Source organism: Lissotriton helveticus, chromosome 11, assembly GCF_964261635.1.
Source record: "Lissotriton helveticus chromosome 11, aLisHel1.1, whole genome shotgun sequence".
Lineage (NCBI taxonomy): Eukaryota > Metazoa > Chordata > Amphibia > Caudata > Salamandridae > Lissotriton > Lissotriton helveticus.
This window is the reverse complement of record NC_136072.1, coordinates 534522941-534541045: the sequence shown is the minus strand read 5'-3', so window position 1 is coordinate 534541045 and position 18105 is coordinate 534522941. Positions and strand designations below refer to the sequence as shown.

The 18105-nt window shown below is 46.0% G+C and overlaps 1 protein-coding gene across 1 annotated transcript in view; it reads left to right on the top strand.

The window, feature by feature from the left end:
- IKBKB (inhibitor of nuclear factor kappa B kinase subunit beta) overlaps positions 1–18105 on the top strand; it is a 543710-nt gene that overhangs the window by 84410 nt on the left and 441195 nt on the right. The gene's annotated exons all lie outside the window — the stretch shown is intronic.

The following is an 18105-nucleotide window of genomic DNA, read 5'->3' as shown; positions in this document are numbered from 1 at the left end:
GAATTGAACCCTGGTCCCGGGCTGACTTCTGCTCCCGGGTCTGCCGCCTCTAACCAGTGAGCCACACTACTCCACACTAATCTTTGCCCTGATGAGCGCAAAGATCTGGATGGTGAGTACCATTGCAATTGGTCCTGCAGATATAATGGACCCTGCTTCTGAAGCGATCTAAAGACAAGGCACAAAGATTTAAAATATATCCGTTGTCGTACCGGTAACCAATGAAGTTTACGGATTTTACTAGAGATGAGAGAGAATTTAGGTAGGCCCACAATCAGCCTGGCAGCTGTGTTCTGCAACAGCTGTAGCCTCTGCAACAGCCTCTCCTGGATATTTAAATAGAGGCTGTTGCAATAATCAAGTCTAGACATGACAAGTGCCGTGACCACCGTCTGAAATGGGGGGGGGAAACCACTCCATACCCTATGCAGACACTTCCTTGCCCATTTCTCATCTGTCTTTTTAGCTAGGTGGCCGGACGAAATGTATCACAGAAGCTGGCGCAAGGTAGCCAGGGGTGTAGGTACCGTGACACATGGTTCTTTAGGGGGTCTCCTCTTCACGGTCTGATCCTGCATAGGCAGATAACATGGATACCTGCAGGTAAAATACTAAACTCAGATTTTCCTCCTCCTGGGATTTTTCAGTGGCTGTTTTTTTTTACTATTTATTTTCTGCCCTCTGCGACAACACTGCGGCACCCCCTCAAGAGTGAGCATCGAACCCTATTGGACTAGAGAAACATCTATCTCCTCCTTTGCCGTCTGTCATTTGTCAGCTCTATAGTCATTAAGAACAGAATATGTGGCAAGGCTACCCTCCCTGCATAGATGGCAGGATTCCACTGTCCTCATTACCGCTGTTTGGACGTTTGATCTCTCTGTTTCCATCTTTCCTTGGTGGATTCGTTCCCCTCTGGGTTCTCTGTCAAGGAGTATGTGTCAGTACCACCTTCTCCCCAACTAAAGAAGGAAGGACGTTCCCACCAGTGGACTGTGCCGGGTGCAGAGTTGTTGGGCGTTGGTGCCACTATGTCACGTACAAATTGGTCATCAGATCTTCGTTTCAAGCCTTATTCTGGGAACCGAACATTTTTCCTCAAAGCTACGTGACCTGGTTTGCACTGTTTAGGGAAGGCAATTTTCAGGTTCTCATCTATATTTGTTGCCTATTGGGCGTTTGAGGTGGTTACACAAGGCTCACTAGCCCAATGGGTGGTACTGGGCAAAATGTGGAACCTGAGATGTCTTCTGCATGCTGATTGGTTAAGAGTGACCACTATTACTGTGTGCTGCTGAGCTGTTTGCACTTAGTGTTTATAGTAATTCAGCGGCACGCCTAGAAAACTCCATATAAATTACTATGACTTTTAGCAATGGTAGTATTAATGTGCACAGCATCTAAACTTCCTGCGACCCTATTTCATCAGAGTGTCTAAATGAAGTCACTGCATTATTTCATGTATGCTACATTTTTTTAAATCCTGTAAGTGCTGCACATATCTAGGCAGGTAAATCATATGTTCCACATGATAAAAACAAAGACACTTTTTTGAAGTTTGCAGAAACTTTTTCATATTTTACGTGATGTGTGTTGTATGATTTACATAGCATTTATTTTCAGGGCTCAACTGGTGTTCTGGCTCTAAGATCTCAACTGCCTTTAATACCCTCCCTTGTAGTGTTACTTCATTTAGCTTCCAACTTTTATTTTGCTTGATTTTTCTTCTCCCCAACTGCCGTGTCCCCATACCGTGTTGTGTAGCTTGACTCACCCCCTGTTGTGTTGATTGACCCGCTTCTCCACCCCATTGTGTTGCTTATGGGTATCAGGATAACCTCTACAGGTCTCGCCTACCAGACAGGTTTTTTATAGAAGAGTCACTTCTGTTCCATACCAAAAAAGTACTTACACACTTAAATTGTGTGCTCTTAGCTAAAAGACATGAACATTGACAAAGCCAATAGCTCTAGCATTACCAAGACCTAGTGGCTTTGCCAATGCTTGTTTAACTTTCTCATCCATTTCATTTGCTTTCATCCTATATGACGGCTTCATTTCTCTTCTTGTGTTTTTCCGCTCCCGTAAAGCATAGATTCTTTCCCGTCCTTTACTTTGGACAAATTGTATCATTTTACTTCTTTCGTTCAGGGTACATTTTTTTTGTCTTCAGCACTCTGTGAGAGTACATGTGTGTGTTCTTGCACCCTCTCTCTTCCTCTTCCTGAGGTGCTGGTTTCCCCCTCACATCTGCACCCACTCGTGGTGATGTTGCTCCATCAATTCACTTGTCTTCCCCACCTTCTTAATAATTTCTCTCACTCCTCAGCAGCATTTACTCTTCCTTCTCCCGCTCCACTGCTGCTCCCGCATGGCTCCCTCTCATGTCATTTTTTTTTTTTTTTTTTTTAGAGGTCCAGCATCTGGAATTTGCTGCTGCTTTTCAAAAAGGTGCTTTCATGCACATTTAACTTACTTTTTGTATTTACTGCTCCAAGATTGGAATCCTCCGTCTTGGATTGGTGAGTAATAAAAACCAAGATGACAGCTGCGTCACAAAGCGTGTATATTGACACGTGTGCTGCTAGTACATCAAGTGGCTAGCATGCAGTAGCATCATGATTCAAGCTTGATGACTCGTGCATGTTTAGCATCTGCACTAAACCTTTTTATTCTTCATTTCTATTTGTTGACAAAGTTAATAGATATGTTTTGGCAAAGTGAAAAGGCAAGACAGATTAGCTTTGCCAATGCGTGTGGTCTTTTGCACCTTTTGGCAGTACCATGCTTATGTGTGCTCCATTTACCACCTAAGGTGGGGAATTTTTCTTTTTTTTTTTTTTTACTGCCTAGCAGATTGGCGGAGTGGTGATTATTACCTAGTAAGGTGACACAGCAGGTCTTGAATATGATGTGGCTGGCATTGGTACCCAATGTAAGTCAGACAAGGTGTTCAAAATGGGGTTCTCTAGTTGGCAATGGGTTGCCTCGTTGTCCAAGTAGGGTCCCTTCTTCCTAGTCAGGGTAAGTGGGATACACTTCTAAAATAATCCCTGCTCACCCCTTGGGAGCTTGGCACGACCAGACAGGCTTATCTCAGAGGCAGTGTGTAAAGCATTTGCGCACACATACGGTAATTCAGTGAAAACACTACAAATAGACAGCACACCAGTTTAGAAAAATATGTAGTCTTTATCTAAACCGAAGAAGACCAAAACGACAAAAATCCACAAGACAGTAATCAACATGTACTTCTTGGAAGGTAAAAAACAGTTCTGTCCATAGAAAACTATGGGTGCAAAACTTTCAACAGAAAGTACCTTGGATGCGTCCAGATCATAAACAAAAACAGCCGCAAGGAAGGTGATGCATCAGTCCTTATGCGCAGGTAAGATGATGCTTCAGTTCCTTACTCTATGGGAGGTGATGTGTCGGTTCCTTACTGCCACGCAGGGGAGGTGATGCGTTGGTGATCTAAATGAAGGGGCTTCTTACTGTGCGGAGAGGTGCTGCATCGGTTTCTTACTGCGGCCCTGGTGTCCTTGTAGACTAGGCACTCAGGTGCGACATGTGGGGATCGGAAATGCGGCGGCAACAGCGCTGCGCTGGTCTGTTCAGCCGCGATCCTGCGTTGGTTCTTGCAGCCGCACAGCAGGGGCTGCGTCGGAATCGTGCAGTGATCTCGGACTTTGTAGATCGATGCGGCAATTTCTACAGCCATGGGCAGGCGCTGGGTCTATTTCTTCAGCGATACTTTGGAAACAGGTGCGGATGCGTCGCTCTTCTCGTAGTTTCATCTGTTTGCCAGCTCCCAACAGCAGGAGCAAACTCCAGCGGCACAATTCACAGCAGGCACCTTCTGGCAGCTCAGAACATCCAGCTAGCAAGTTCCGGGGAGCTGGTGGTGAAGTATTTGTATCCCCAAGACTTGATAACAGGAGGCACGCTCTACTTCAAACCCTTGGAGATCTTCCTCAGGCAGGAGACACAGCAAAGTCTTTATCCTCTCCTTGGTAGAAACCGCTATGGCAGGCCAATCCCAAACAGCACACAGCAAAGGGACAGTACTTCTCCTTCAGTTTCTCAAGTTCTTCTCCTTGGCAAAGGTTCCTCTTGAATACCAGAAGTAATCTAAAATTCAGGGGTCTGGGCCCCAACGTTTATAGTCCATTTCTCTTTGTTCTCTGGTGTCAAAGAGGCTCTGTGCTCAGACCAAACCAATTCTGTACTCTCTGGTGCAGGCGATGGAAACAGCATTGTATAAGGCAGACCAGGCCTATTCAAGTGAAAAGAAATGTCCTCCTCCTACTCTTTCAGCCCAGCCCTGACTCATCCAGGAAAGGCAGGACACACTTCAATCCCACCAGTGGCTGTCTACATGAATGCACATCCCCAGCCCCTGTCACTCCAAAGCCAGACAGTCAATACACAAACCAGCAGAGGCACAGAATGGCTCAGCAAGAAAAGACCTACTTTATAAAAGTGGTGTTTTCAAACGCATGAATGTAAAAATCATCCTTACTAAAAGATGCATCTTTATATTCCAAATTCAGGCATACTAAACTTTACCTTCTGATCTAGTCCCAGTGGGAAGTTATATTTATAAGATGTTGTAAATAAACTCCCATTCTATCCAGTGGGACAGATAGCCTTTCAATAGTGAAAAACAAAATTCACTGTAGGTCACTATCAGGACATATTACCCACATGAGGACATGTCCTACCTTTCACATACACTGCACCCTGCCTACAGGGGTACCTTGGGCCTACCTTAGAGGTGAATCATATGTAAGAAAAGGGAAGGTTAGGGCCTGGCAAGATGGTGCACTTGCCAGTTCGTTATGGCAGTACCAGATTGCGCCCAGATACTGCAATGGCAGATCTGAGAACCTTTTGCAAGGCTTCTTGTGTGGGTGGCACAATCGGTGCTGCAGGCCCAGTAGCAGCATTTGACTTACAGGCCTTTGGCACACACGGAGCACTATACTAGGGACTTAGTAGTAAGTCAAACAAGCTAATCATGGAAACACCAATCCATATTCACAATTTACAGAGGGACCACTTGCACTTTGACACTGTGCCCAAAGCATCTAGACCAGCAAAAACTAAATTCAGCACACAGCAAAATAACAGGAGGTTGAGGCAAAAATACAGGAGAAAACCACGCCTAGGATGCCAGGTCTAACACAAGGTAAGTGTGATGTGGCTGTAATGTATTAGTCTTACATGAATACAAAGGACAAAGATTGCTCAAGCATACCACTCTCGATCTGAGGTTGGATAATCTTTTGAATTCACTGTCCTAATGTTTTTTACTTTCTGGCCTCCTGTTTAAATTTCTGCTCTTGTTGGTAGTGCCAATAATCCAGTTGAATGAAGACAACCCTTGACGTTGGCGACTTCCAGCCTGTACTTGAGCACTCTTACGGGTTTTAACTATGTGTACTGCTATATATGGTATTATCTGAGTGAAGTCCTCCTTTGGCTGTGCCTGTTTGATTTTCTTTTGAGCATCTATCCTTTTTCTAGTTTTTGAAGTGCATTAAAACATTTAAACATCCCAAAATTAGTTCCTTAGTCTGCTAAGCTGTAGCCGGAGCAATAGTCCTATCCTGCCTGCTTCCTTGTCTCTCTTTTAGCCCTTATTGCTTCCCCTCTGCCCAATGCTACGTATTAGCAGCGAGATATGTGCCTCGGAGCAGAAATCACGATGCCTACCATTCTTCACATTGTCCAATGGCTAGATGTAGGCTGAAAGATAGAGTACAGTGTTCCTTGGTTTACATTTAAGGCTGTAGCTCTCCAGTGTTTGGCTTAAAGGGGGATTTATTTCTGCCAGTCAGGCATCTATAAGAAGTACTTTTCTTGTGCTTGAGTTGTCCAAATCAGAAAAAGCTAGAACTCTTTCTTATTTGTTCACTGTCGGGCCTATCCAGGTGCTTACATGACCGAAGCCCCTTTTTTAGAAAAAAACTTTATTTGTATCATTTTTGCAGAACATACAGGGGTATCTTCGCATGTGGTCCATAATATACGACAACAAGTATCAATCGGAGAGGAGCGATGATAATACATCATGCATGACATTAATATCAATAATAATGTACATTTACAGGGGGCCATATCCAACAAGGGCATATCAAATCCGACAAGAGTTCCCGGTGCAGGTTGAACATATACACACTCTGGAAAGAAAAGGCAACATTTAAAATAAAAAAAGTATTATAGCAGTAGAGTAAGAATTCTTACACAGGCGTTGTCCATGAAAAAGATGCAATACTTCCCACAGCCCTCCGTACAGCATCCCCACAATTCCATGATAGAGACCAAGAAGTACAGGCCAGGACATCACGGCCTCTTACACCCCATCGTCAGTCCCTGGGGCAGTATCATGCAACAACCCCTCCAAATCCGTCTCCGCAGTGCTTATCAGGTAAGTTTTTAGTGGTCCCCATATGTCTCTAGGCCTACTTGCCATCGGTTGTGTTTCAGCGTAGACGGCAGTTTGCTCTTGACAATAGATGACATCATTGAGCCAGTCCTTAAACTTTGGGGCTCTCCCCCGTCCCCACCGACACGCCACTCGCCTTTTAGCCAGAAGGAGGGTAAGATCTAGGAACTTTCTGTATTGCTTAGGTGTTTGCATAGTATAATCTAACAGCAGATTCAATGGATCCCTTTCCAGAGTGATCCCCACCATGGCCTCCAAGGCCTCGTGCACCTGCGTCCAGTATGCCCACACAGAAGGACACTCCCACGCCAAATGCAGAAAACCAGCTCCTGCCCAGTTACAGCGTTCTATCATCAGATAGTTGAAATCTATATTACTTAGCCGGCGTATAATACATCCTCTGCAGAAATCGATAATGAATAATCTTGAGTCTGCAACTAGCAGATATATTGTCTGTAATCCCACAACAATAGCTCCACTGCGCATCAGTGACCTCCCTGCCCAGATCTTCGCCCCAACATGAACGAGCAGACCCCTCAAACCCCTGTCTCTGCGCCCGCACACTTCCATAAATTCTAGATACCAAGTGTAGCCCGTCCGCGGAGCCCAGCATAAAGTGCAGCGGTGATAAGCTCTCAGGCTCTCACGGAAAGTCTGGCAAGATATCCCTCAGTCCCTGGCGCACCCGTACATAATAAAAAATCTCAAGCGGGGTAGGACGAAAATCTCTAAAAAAAACAAGTTCATGGTACGAAATTGCCCTTCCAGGAACAAGTCCCCCCAGGTAGCTATCTGGAGGTGCCGACATAAGCTCTGGGACCCCTTTTCCTGTAGCAGTACCAGTAGGTCAGTGGCAGTCGCGCCGAGTAGAGCAATGTGGATTGTAATAATTTCGCTATCCGTCTCCAGGCATCGATCATGCACGTGACTGTCGTGGGCGGAGTCTCCACAGCCGCAACTGGGCCATGTATAAGGCCACTCAAGGGAAGGGGATGCGCCACCCAGTCCTCCACTCCCAATTGAGGCATAAAAGGCGTGGGCACCATCCAATGATAGGCATAATGGGCCTGCACACTCATAAAGTAAACCTCAAAATCTGGGATGTCAATGCCTCCTTTATCATAAGGCTGTGCCAGGATCGACCATTTGAGCCGCGGCTGTTTACCACCCCAGAATAGTCGAATCAGTTCCGTTCGCAAGGTCTTGAAAAAAAGGCACCCGGATAGTAGGGGACGTTTAAAAAGAGATATAAAAAACAAGGCAATATCACCATTTTGATGAGCGATGCCCTACCAGCCATAGATAAGGGAAGGGATATCCAACGGGTAACCGTGGAGGTCAACTTAGTGATTGCAGTGCCATAGTTAAGCCTAAGCGTCTCGTCCCTGTCTCTAGACACCTGGATTCCCAGGTAGCGAAGGTCAGAATGACACCATTCTAGGGGGAAATCCAGGGGAAATTCCGGAACTGCAGGCGTAAGAGGGAAGAATTGTGATTTACCCCAATTGATTTGCACCCCGGATAATCTACCGAACACCACAAATTCGCGCAGCAGGGGGTTCAAATTTTGTTGCGGGTCTGTGACATAAAACGTCAAATCGTCGGCATAAAGGGAAATCGCAATTTGACGCTGAAAGCATTTAAACGCACCAGCGGGATGAAGCTGACGTAGCAGACACGCGAGGGGTTCTATTGCAATAGCAAAAAGGAGAGGAGAGAGCGGGCACCCTTGCCTGGTGCCCCGAGTTATAGTGAGCGAGGTGGACAGGTGACCATTGACAAGAACTCTAGCGGTTGGTTGTGTATATAATAGTTGCACCCATGATATAAAAAGTTTGGGGAACCCCATGCTCTGCAGAACGGTAAATACATATTTTCACTCAACCGAATCGAATGCCTTTGAGGCATCCAAAAAAAACGCAGCAACCGGAAACTTAGGCGCCACTGTCTGGATTAGGGAGAACAAGCTACGCAAATTGTGTGTAGTAGACCTGCCAGGGACAAATCCAGCCTGATCCGGGAGTATGATTTTTGTCATCAGGAGGGATAGTTGAGTGGCCAGTACTTTAGCTAAAATCTTCGCGTCGCAGTTAATCAATGAGAGTGGGCGGTGTGAGTCGCAGGCCTTGGGGTCTTTCCCGGGCTCTAAAAGGTAAGTAATCACTACTTCTCGCATCGAGCGAGGTAGGATCCCCATCTCCAGCGACTCCTCAAACACCTCCCGGAGCACCGGAGCCATAATATCAATGTATCATTTGTCAAATTCAGCGGGGAGCCTGTCCAGCCTCGGGGCCTTCCCATTTTTGAGTGACATTTTCGCCTCCCTGATCTTGTCCAGTTCGAACGGGGCGCTGAGGAATGTCCTGTGCACATCACTCAGCCAGCATAGGGTGACATCCCCCAGGAAATCCTCAAACCTCTACTCCCCCACACTATGCGTGGTCTACAATTGACTATAATGTAATGCAAAGATATCCAGGATTCCAGCAGTATTTTGACACGTCCCCCCCTCTGGCGTATTAATTTCTAAGATAAAGTTACTAAATTGTGGATTCCTAGGGACCTCCGCCAATGCCTTCCCCGGTCTTTCACCTTCACAGTACCTACGTGCCTTCCAGTGTCGCCCCCGAAACCTCTCTCGCTGCCTCTTCCTCATACTCTGACAGCTTGACCCTAAAATCCATGTGTGCCTGCCCCGCCTCCCCACGCACCATGAGGGCCTCCAATCCTTTCAATTCTCGTGCCAGGGCACGTTTCCTCCTTTGTATATCTCGTAAAACACCAAAGGTCTTGGAGTTACAATATCCTCGGACCGTAACTTTAAACGCCTCCCAGACAACTTCGACACTGTCAACAGACCCCTTATTGCGGGGAAAGAATGCCGCAATTTCCTCCCCTAGCTCCATCTTAAACACCTCATCCAACAGTGCGTTAGGTTGCAGCCGCCACTGTGGTCGAGGTCTATCCCACCCTGGCATACGCAACTGTACCAGCACTGGACTATGATCAGAATATGTTCTGGCTAGATGTTCGGCCCTCATGAGACCCTTACTTAACCCCCGGGACATCAGACAATAATCAATGCGTGCCCAGGTGCCAGTGTAAGACGTGAAGTGTGTGCCCTCCTTACGAAGTGGATAGAGAAAACGCCAACTATCAATCAGCCCTCCCTCCTCAACAATACCCTGCAGAGCTTCTCTAGACCGGCTTTTGTAGTGCGCAGCCCCATCCGCCCTATCCTGAGCAGGTACCATAGCAACATTAAAATCTCCCCCCCCCCCCCAGATAATGTGCATAGAGCCAATGTTTACAATCCTACCCCACAATGTCGTAAAAAATTCAGGCGTATCAACATTAGGGGAATAACAATTCACAATGGTCACAGTGTCAGACCCCAGGCGTCCCCACACAATGATGCATCGCCCAGCAGGATCAAGGATCTCTCCCAGAACCATAAATTGCGTTGATTTTTTAATCAATATTGCAGTACCCCTCGCGTATGAAGAGTAGGATGAGAATAACCGAAAACCCGCCCACCTGCTAGCAAATGTGTTGTGGGAGCGTGGAGGCATATGTGTCTCCTGAAACAGCACAATATGCACCTGATGTCGTTCCAAATATGCTATGATCTTCCTGCCCTTCTTTTCATCATTGAGCCCTCGAATATTGCAGGTCATAATCCTTAAATATGAGTCATTCCCAGCCCCTGCCATCCTGTATCATGCACTGTATAGCTTTGCCCTGTAGTATAATCAAGCACATCTCTGTCTCTCCACATCATGATTTGCAACTGGACCACACTCAGTAACTGCCTCCTCTGCATGAAAAACCCTGTCCCAACTCCACCACCCACTGAAGCATCCCAATCATGCCAGCCATACCCCCCCCCCCCAATATAACCAAACCATGGTGCAATAGGGGTACTCCCATCGGGGTGTCCCTCCAGGTGACGCACGTAAACCTTGCTTCTAGCCAGGGAACCTCTAGCTCTTATTAGTCCCCAGTGCTAGCAAGGGCGTCTGGTGAAAAGTCATACAAAAGACAACTTTTCCCATACCAAGCTGAGCAAATAAATCCTCAATAATAGGCAATATACATTTGTGAGGCATCAAACTCTGTTATACGTTACTGTCTTGAAGTGTCCAGCAGTCCCTCAGCTGTTGCCACACGAGTGTACGTATATCCACACCAGACAAGTTCCAGCACTTCAATACTACATGTGTTCATTCGACATCCGACAGTGGCACCTTTTCCGGCTCATCTTGGTCGTCTGGGACAGCCTTACGTCTTCTCAACGTCTTCAGAAATTTCTCCACCAATTGTGGCGTGGTGTGAATAGATTGTGTCCCCTGGTGGGTGATACGTAGGCGTGCTGGATATAGTAGGGCATAATCCACCTGCTCCTGACGTAACTTCTGCTTCAACCCATTGAATTTGCGTCTCTCCTCTTGCACCCGAGCCGTAAAGTCCGGAAATATAGTAAAAGGGACTCTGTCGTGATTGAGCTGTTTCTTTTCTCTCGCCACCTTCAATACCGAGTCTCGGTCCCGATAGTTGAGAAGGCGCGCTATAATGGAGCGACGGGTGGCTCCTGGAGGCGGCCGCGGACCAAGCGATCTGTGCGCCCTCTCTACTATGAATTGGGCTGAGAGGGCCCCCTCAGCGGTGATTGCCGTCAGCAGTTTTTCGACATAGTGTTCTAAGCGCCCCGTGTTGGTGCTTTCAGGGATGCCTAAAATTCGGACATTACGGCGGCTGCGAGCTTCAATGTCCTCGTTCTTGGAGTCTATGATTCGCATTAGCTTGTCCATTTGCGTCACCGCCTTTTTTTGTTGCTCCGTAACATCTTCGGAGTCGGAGATTCACTGCTCTGCTTCTTTGAGCCGAGTGTCATGAGTGTCCAGCTTGCGCGCGATATTATCCATGCGAGTTGTGAGCGTATCTACTTTATCCGCTATCGTCGCAAAGCCTTGCCGCATTTCAGTAAGTATAGTGTGCAGTTCGCTGTCCGAGCCAGAGGTCTTCGCACCCGTCGTCTCCACCGCCTTGGTATCCTCCTCCTCAGGCGTTTTTTGGGGGGTTCTTTTAGCCTCAAAAGTGATGCGGGGTTGCCTAGAGTCCTGTCTGCCCATGCTGCACCACCACAGGCAGCTCCACACAAGGCCGGATCACTGTATATGAGCCCTTCACAAGCGCGGCAACAAGGCAGGTAACCACAAGTCCAAGTAGAATGATAGAGTCCCCCAGCAAAACGCAGGTAGTACGAGTGCCAACTAGGATAGGCCAATCACCACTGCACCTGTGCTGCTCTCTGACGGACTTAGGAGCGGGAGAACTCTGCTATCCGCTCCCCCACCAACAGTACTGTAGAGTGAAACGTAGACAGTGGTGCCAATTTTATCTCATGCACCTCCTCGATTCCCCACACAAGGGGCAAAGTGTTCTCAAGTCGTCGTCCTGCAGCAATGAGAACGTAGCTATCCTGGCACCCCGGGGCAATATGGCTGCAGTGGTACTCCAATCCGTCTCCTCCTCCGACCCACACAGGCAAGCCAACCACGAAGCGCCGCAGAAGTTCTATCTGCTCCCAATCGAAGGGGACCGCCTGCACCTCCAGCTCTGTGTGCTATGGCCCTGATTGCAGATGCGACAGGCACACTGATCGTCAAGCCCCTTGGACTCACTGGGCTGCAGGTGAGATGTTCAGTTTAGTCAGCTGCCATGACCACCGCCATTTTGCGAAGCTCCCAGGGACATGAGGCCTACACCTAGGCTCCAATGTTATCATGATTTGCATATGGCCATGTCTGAACTGGGGTGGCAGAGTGAGCTAAAGAATGGTGATGGATTAAACCCAGATCATTTGACTGGGGGTGAGTGTTTGATTTGCTCAAACGCTCCGTCCATCATCCCCTTTTGTATCGCATTGTTCGCCCTAAGGTGGCAGGGTATGCTCAGACGTGAGTCCCTTGCTCACTTTGCCACTGGATTCAAGATAGCCTGGCTGATGAGGATTATGAATCTGAAACCGGTCTCAGGATACTTGTTTCCGGTCCAGGGAAGACATGGCTTGGCAGTTCGGGCTGGACTGTTCCCAGGAGGCACACGGTCAGACTGATTTGGCCATGTCTGAACTGGGGTGGCAGAGTGAGCTAAAGAATGGTGATGGATTAAACCCAGATCAGTTGACTGGGGGTGAGTGTTTGATTTGCTTAAACGCTCCGTCCATCATCCCCTTTTGTATCGCTTTGTTTGCCTGTTGGCCACTTTTCAGTGCTCATGGATTCTAATGCATGGGACAAGTAATAATTCAACAAAATTGTGCCTCCAACATTCCTTGGTTGCATCCCCCTATGGGCACAAGACTTTATGTTTCAAAAAAGGATTTTTAAATTAGAAAATCATGTTAAACTTCATGGTTTTTAGCTTCAATTTTTATTTGTTATTAAAATGTATTTCATTTTGTCAATATTTTTTGGAATTGCATTCCCAATCTTTCTTTATGCATACAGTACTCCAATGCATTTCGAGCTTGACGCTCTTCATCAGGGAGCAAAATCTACAATAGAACCATAACACACTGAATATTCACTCTTACTGGTTCTTTCATAACTATTTCCCAGTAGTCACACGTTATTTCATGCATTATGTTATAGTGGTTTTAAGCGACATGTTTTATCGTGCATCTGTGTTTGTGGCATGACGCGATTATTATGGTGTTAACGAACGTGTGTGTGTCCGAAAAACCTGTGTGTCAACATGCTCACTCACTCACTCACTTTTTTTTTTACCCTGTGTTGCACCGAGCGCTGAAAAAAAATCACGAAAAACAATGTATAACCGATATATTCCGCGTGTATATGCGGAACGTTAATATACTTTATCTATCGCGCTATGAAACGCTTCAGTTCACTTACTTGTGAGACAAGTGTATAAGCCGTTCTCCAGTGGTTCTGTTTCGAGCGGCAGTGTTTCTCTGCAGTGTTTGTAAAAAATGCTAAACCCGCGATGGTTTAAAAGTGTAACGTGACCCGTACGTGGAGCAATGTAGTAAAATAGAAAAAGGACTAAAGGATAATAGTTTATAGCGGCCATGTTTGGGGAAGTTACCAATCGCAATGTAGTCAATGCAGAAAACATGTCTTTGCAAACTGAATGTTGTAGAGTCATGACATTATAACATTATAACCTTATACATGCAAAGAAATCATCTTTGAATTAGTAAATACATGAATTAGTAAATACATGAATATTTATAAAGTTGTAAGCAACTAACACAGTTTCTTGGGGCAGAACAGTCTACTTGTTACTCATAAGTAACAAGCATATTCAACGCGTTCATTAAGACCATTAGGTCTACAGGACTGCATCCTCATGATCCAATAGTTCTCTCTTCTTAGTAAGTGTTTTTTGTTGTCTCTCCCTTCTTTTTTATCGATTACTTCCAGTATCATAAATCTGAGTTGTGATATGTTGTGTTCCTCTTCCATGAAGTGTGTTGCGCCCGTCGATTTCATGTTTTTGGTTCGGATATTCAACTTATGTTCATTAATTCTTATTTTGAGTTTCCTCTCCGTTTTTCCCACATATACTTTGCCACAAGGGCATTTTAGTAGGTATATTACATTTTCCGTGTCACAAGTTGCAGTTACATGGAGTTTAATTTTGAGACCCTTCATTGGATGATTGATGACAGTTCCACATATGATACCATTTGCAATTATTGCAGTTCATGCATGGTATTGTACCTTTGTGTTTTTTTAACTCTTCTTTTTTTTGTTTTAGTTTTTCTCCTATGTTTTTATTTCTGGTGTATGCAAAGATTGGAGGCTGTGCAAAAGAGTTTTTGAAATCAGGTTTCATTGTTAACATTGGCCGATGTTTGGTGATGATTTTTTTTAAGATTCTACTAGATGTAGAAAATCTTGACACTACCACAGTTCTGGTATTCTCCTGTTTCACTCTGGGTTTCAATAATTCTACACGAGCTATGGGTTGACATTTCTTTTTGGCCTTCTCTATGATCGATGGAGGGTACCCTCTTTCCTGGAATCTTTCTGCCATTTCAGTAATTCTCTGTATCGATTTCTCTGAATTTGATACTATCCTCTTTATTCTCATCATTTGGAATGTAGGCAAATAGATTTTTAGAGATGCCTCGTGATGGCTGCTGTAGTGTAATGTATTATTCCTATCTGTTTTCTTGCAATAAATGTCTGTTTCTAAGCCTTTATCTGTTTTGGTAATCAGTACATCCAAGAAAGTTATGTGAGTCTCAGATATTTCGCTTGTGAATTGTATTTGTTCGTTTATGGTATTCCATCTGGATAATGCGGTCTTTGCTTCTTCATATGTTCCATTCCACAACATAAATATGTCGTCGATGTATCTGTATTACGCTTTAATGCGATTTTTCCATTCTGGGTTTGATAAAATGTGTTCCTCTTCAAACCTTTCCATTACCAAATTCGCATACGCAGGCTCCGTACAATTGCCCAGATACCACTCCTTTTGCCATTGGAAATAGCTTTGATATAATGTGAAATGTACAAGCGCCATTAGGAAAATTTGCATTGGTGTTTCAAGGTCAGTTCATATTAGTGTGTATTCCACTGATTCTAGTCCCATAGAGTGTGGGATTGATGTATAGAGTGATTTTACATCAGCTGTACATAGTACTATTTCCTCATTTTCACGCCATGTTATGTTTTGGAGTTTGAGTAGAAAGTCAGTGGTGTCCTTTATATAAGAACTCATTTTTCTGACACTAGGTTGAAGATATTTATCGATGAACTGGCCTGTTGGCTCATGTATACTACCACAGGTAGACACTATAGGTCTAAATGGTGGGTCTCTTTCATCTTTGTGAATTTTTGGGACCATGTATAATACTGGACTCCTTGGATTCTGTTTAATTAGGAAGGTCCTGGTTCTCTCTTTTATCACCCTGGATTCATGTGCTTTACCAATCAGCGTTTTCAACATCCTTGAAAATTCCTTGGTGGGATTCCTATCCAATTTCATATATGTGGTGTTGTAAGCAATGTGTTCCCTCACACCGTCTTGATAATGGGTGGTGTTCATAATAACTAATAAACCTCCTTAATCAGCTTTTTGGAAAACTATCCTTGGATTGTTTGCTAATTTTTTTAGTGTGTCCCAGCCTTTTTGTGTAATGTTCTTTGTCGTTTTTTTGTTGTGATTTATTTGTGTCAATTCCTGTTTTATGAGATTTTCAAAGATCCAAAGTTTTGTGACTAGTGGGAGCCATGAAGGTGCTCTTACTTTTTAACCCGCGTAGCTCATCTACGTCTTCTCTAGATCTTGGATCTAGAGAAGATGTGATGACTAGTCACAAAACTTTGGATCTCTTTGAAAATCTCATAAAACTGTGTCTTGGTTTTGCCTTCTCTCACTTATCACAGTAAAATAACTCCTGAACACATATAACAGGAAACACCTGATGGACCACTTGTCTGGATATGTCCCCGGGCTATAACTCAAATGAATGTTTTCGTAACAGATTTTCTTTCATTAATAAATAAGTTCATAATTTGTGAATTGTTCTGGAGAATTGAAAATAAATTGTAAAACCTGTTTAGAGAGCTGGTAACTATATTAGAACCACTAGGTTAACAAGATTTTTTTTGCATGAAGAACTGGGAAATTGACTGCACTAAATGTATAATCCACCTTCAGCTGGAATGCACTAAAATGGCAGTTACATGCATTGTGGGCCGTTTCTGTCCTGGCCAAGATACTCAAAGAACCATTGTGGAAAGGGCTTAATTTTTCTCTGAGAAGTGCAGCTTGCACAAATCATCTTGCCTATATCACTAGCCCAACATTGTCTTTGCTGATACAAATTCTAACCCTAGTTAAGCCTGGGCCCCATATGCCCCCCTCTCGTGGGTGGGCACCATGGGTCTTGCAATAACAAGGAAGCAAAGCCAGAGCAGCACCCCTGGAACAATAACTGGGAGAGCTGAAATTGAAGGTCATAAGGGAAAGGGGACAAACAGTAAGTGAAAAGGTACAATGGCAAAGAAAGAGTTCAGGAAAGTGAGGCAGGAAAGAAAAGTGTGAATGTGAGAAGGGACGGAGGGGTAGGCGGGGGGGAGACCACATCTCTGTCAGTCACTTTCTTATGAGTGCCTGTATGTGTAAGGCGCAATGAATGAGGATATTAAAAAGATGCCTATCCATTCAGTTAGTCTGTTTTATTGCTATCTAGCTGGCTATGGTTTGTTAATATGATAACCCTTGCACTCTGCCCCCACTCCACATGCATGCATCATCTTTACCCCTTCGGTTGTTTCCCCTCCCGCCAAGAAAAGCCACTACACTTCTTGTCTTGTGGTGGTCATTTGTTGGCCGCAGTTTATTAGGGTTACAAGGAAACAGTTATATTTGTACTTTGCATGTTATAGAATTATACATTTCCTTGTGATCATCTCTTGGCCCCTTTTGGGCCGGTTCTTTGGTAGGTTGGATTTTCTTTGCGCCTCCTTTGCGCGGGGAAGGGGGTAGCCTTTGTCCCCAGAGTTAGGCTGCCTCGCTACCTTGTCCGACTTTGTTGTGCCCTGCCATCCGGCGGGGGCTGGGCTGCGAGCGCCGTCTCTGCTTGCTACCCCTTCCTTTTTGTAGCAACGAATCCCAGCCGTGAGGCATCCCAAGGTCGCTTTCCTTAGTCCACCTCACCCAGCCGTGCGGCATCTGAAGGTGAGTGGACCTATTCTGGCGCACCGCCCTCCGGTGTGCCTCCGTACCAACCGTTCTCAGCGTAGCCCTTCGCCACGCCGTTTGCCCTTTACAGCCCTGCGACATCGCTGTTCCTTTGGTGTGGGTGGGTGGGACAAGTTCTTCGGTCCTCCGTTGCGCTGCTCCCCTGCTCCTGGATGCTAGGAGCTTACCTGGGGGAGTCGCGCTTTTAAGCCCCCCCGCAGCACTTCGGAGTTCGCGCCACATTTCTGATTGGGGGGTTTGAATCCCGCGCGCCCTCCCGATTGGTCATTGCCCCGCCAGGGAGGGGGGGGGGGCTGAGAGGGGGACACCTTGCCCGGTGCCGGCCTTTTCGCGCCAATTCGTGTCCCCCTCACCTTCTCTTCCGGGGGCGCCGCCGGGTTATGGCGCCGGCTCCTGAGCCCCTTCGGGGATTCGCCTCTGCGATAACCCTTGCACTCTGCCCCCACTCCACATGCATGCATCATCTTTACCCCTTCGGTTGTTTCCCCTCCCGCCAAGAAAAGCCACTACACTTCTTGTCTTGTGGTGGTCATTTGTTGGCCGCAGTTTATTAGGGTTACAAGGAAACCGTTATATTTGTACTTTGCATGTTATAGAATTATACATTTCCTTGTGATCATCTCTTGGCCCCTTTTGGGCCGGTTCTTTGGTAGGTTGGATTTTCTTTGCGCCTCCTTTGCGCGGGGAAGTGGGTAGCCTTTGTCCCCAGAGTTAGGCCGCCTCGCTACCTTGTCCGACTTTGTTGTGCCCTGCCATCCGGCGGGGGCTGGGCTGCGAGCGCCGTCTCTGCTTGCTACCCCTTCCTTTTTGTAGCAACGAATCCCAGCCGTGAGGCATCCCAAGGTCCCTTTCCTTAGTCCACCTCACCCAGCCGTGCGGCATCTGAAGGTGAGTGGACCTATTCTGGC